At 43.0% G+C, this 2,863-nt stretch overlaps 1 pseudogene; it reads right to left on the bottom strand.

Moving 5' to 3' along the window:
• Positions 1-1,226: 1,226 nt before the first annotated feature.
• On the bottom strand, positions 1,227-2,205 carry LOC101567881 (annotated as a pseudogene).
• Positions 2,206-2,863: the final 658 nt, after the last annotated feature.

Genomic DNA, 2,863 nt, shown 5'->3' with positions numbered 1-2,863 from the left:
GTTCAGGAAGGAAAAGCAATCTTCTCGTGCTGAAACAAAGTCATTTCATTAAAACCTAACTGGGAATTTCTCCTGTGGTTTGTTTTTGTTTTCTATTTAAACTTTTTGTTTGAGAGAATCACAAATTCACACGTAGTTGTAAGACTAATAGTGAAAGGTCTCGTGCCTGTTTGCCCAGCTTTCATTCTTGGTAACGTCTTGTAAACCACAGAACAATATCAGGGCCGGGATTTGGATACAGTGACGTTGATGTAGTGAGAATACAGGGCAGTGTCACCATTGCATTGGTCCCTCCTGTGGCTTTTTGATAGCCAAGCCCTCTTCCATTTTTCCTTCCTCTTTAATACCAGCCAGCTCCTTCATACTAACCTGTTCTCCATTTCTATAATTTTATTGTTCCGAGCATGTTGTATCAATGGATCATATAATATATAACCTTTGAAATGAGATTTCCTCCTCAGCATAATTTTCTGGAGGTTCATCTATGTTGTTGCATGTATTCATGGCCCATTTTTCATGGATAAATAATATTCCACACTGTGAATGTAACCAGCTGCCCACTCAGTGATATGGGGATTGCTCTTAGTTTTTGACAATTCGGAATAAAAAAATTATGTACTGGGTTCTATGTGAACATGGGCTTTAATTTTGCTGGTGTAAATAGTTCATATGGTAGGTGCATGTTGAGATTTTAAAGAAATTGGCACCTTCTTTTTTTGGTTCCGGAACCAGGGACTGAATTCAGGGCCTTGTGCTTGCTAGGCAGGTGCTTATCCCTCGGAGCTATCTCCCCGGCCCCCGACACCTTTTTTTTAGAATGACATGTTACATTCTCACCAGCAGTGTGTGAACGGCCCAGGTTCTTTGTTTCCTTGCCAGCACTTGGCTATTTTCCATCTTAGCCATTCCAGTGGAATATTTCATTCTAGTTTCAAGCATGTGCACAATGTCTCATTGGAGCATTTTTATTTTATTTTTTTTTTACTTTTCATTTTTTTTGCTAGCAGTGGAACCTTTTCATTTAATGCATAAATATATATAACTCCCTTTATTAGAGAAATTATACATATTGTTAATTATGGTCCATGGTCACATCTATGGGTCAATTCTTTAAAAATCAGAATCAGGGTCGGGGAGATAGCTCAGTAGAATAAGTGCTTACCTGGCAAGCACAAGGGCCTGAGTTCAATAATCCCTAGTTCCACCAAAATAAATAAATAAATAAATCAGAATCGATAATTAAGATAGATTCTATGTTCTCTTCGATACATTGTGAAATGTCTTGTGTAGTCATAGTCTATTGTTGGAATGACAACTTCTACAATTTCAAAAAATTACAAGACACATATGAACCCCAAGCTCTCCCCGTGCTTCTGCAACTTCCTCACTGATGTTCGGCATCACTTCGCATGCCTGCGTGCTGGACAGAACGCAGAGGAGGTGGGGGCGTGAGGGTGGCTTTCGATGGTCACTGTTTCCTTCACATGATCTTGACTGATGTCTTCATCCATGTGCTCAACTGTTAAAGGCTGCCGTTGCTCATCATAGCCACGCGGCCATAGTCATGGGACCTGGTAATATTTATCATAGTGATGTGTAGGTTGTAAGTTCTAGTCTAAAAGAGCATCTTTCCCTCCTACATCAGTTTTAGCTTTACAAGCTTCTACTGTTTGCTTTGTGTCTAGAGTAGCCTTATCTGTTTCCAACAACCCACTTTCTTCATATTCCTCTGTGTCTGCAGCTTCTCCTTCATCTTCCTCTTCATCATCCTCTTCCTCTTCACACAGTGCTGAACAATCTTGGAGTTTTATACCATCTTTGTTTCCAATGTGATCTCCTTAACGGCTTTGGTCATTCCCACAATACCTATGTGGCGATGTGTATCTACTCGTCTCCCATCACCATCATCTTCTTCAATGATAGCTTCCAATTCATCTGAATACCCCATCTGTTTGCAGCATTTGTAGCATGGCACATTTTTGGTTCCCTAAAATTGTTTGCCCGTTGGTAGGTGCCTTCACTTTTAATTCTTCTCCTGTAGCCCATTGCGGTGTTGGCAGTGGTGGACTAGTGATCTCCAGCTGCAGCAAACTCTTCTGGGGTGATTACTCCTGTTTCCTTAAATTTTGATTCCTTGAGGACTGGGGCCAGGTACTCAGCCACTTCCGGTGTCTTTCTCTTCAACATGTTAATCACATTCTGCATCCTGGGGCCGGAGCAGCGGCTAGCCCACAAGAGGGAAGGGAGGGCAGCAGGCTGGGCTGGGGCATTTTTATGATGGCTACTTACAACCGTCAGCTAGTTCTAATGTCTCTGTCATCTCCATGTTGTCCCTGATTATCTTTTTTGTTTGGTTTGGCATCTTTCTGGTCCTTGGGATGATGATAAGTAACTTTTGATTGAAACCTGGATATTTGGGATATTGTGAGACACTTGGTCTTCTTTTAGCTCTCTGTTTTAGCTGGCTTCCTCTAACACTGTTCCCAAGAAGAAAGGGTACGTCGCCTCAGACTCTGGGTACAGTTCAAGGATGGGGACACCCTGCTATATCTGGGTGGGAGTGGGAATTTGTTCCCGCCTAACTAGGCCTCCACTTGTACCACCTTGGCAGGGAGATAAGAGAACCTCGTGATTGTTCCCAAATGGCCTAACTCTAACTGTAGCAATGACTTTGTGTTACTTCCACGTGGTGGTCAATCCTGACCCTCACGAGGCCATCTCTGAAGCACCCCATCTGGGAGAGGGAATTGTGTCTCTCTCCAGCTACGTCTCCCCATGGGGTCCCCAACACCACAGGGGTTCACCACAGCGTATTGACGGTGGATGCCAACCTCCCCCATTGATCCTGTCGAACCATGAGTTT

Source organism: Octodon degus, unplaced genomic scaffold (assembly GCF_000260255.1).
Source record: "Octodon degus isolate 3935 unplaced genomic scaffold, OctDeg1.0 scaffold00052, whole genome shotgun sequence".
In the NCBI taxonomy this organism is placed as follows: Eukaryota; Metazoa; Chordata; class Mammalia; order Rodentia; family Octodontidae; genus Octodon; species Octodon degus.
This window is presented reverse-complemented; position numbering and strand designations above follow the sequence as displayed.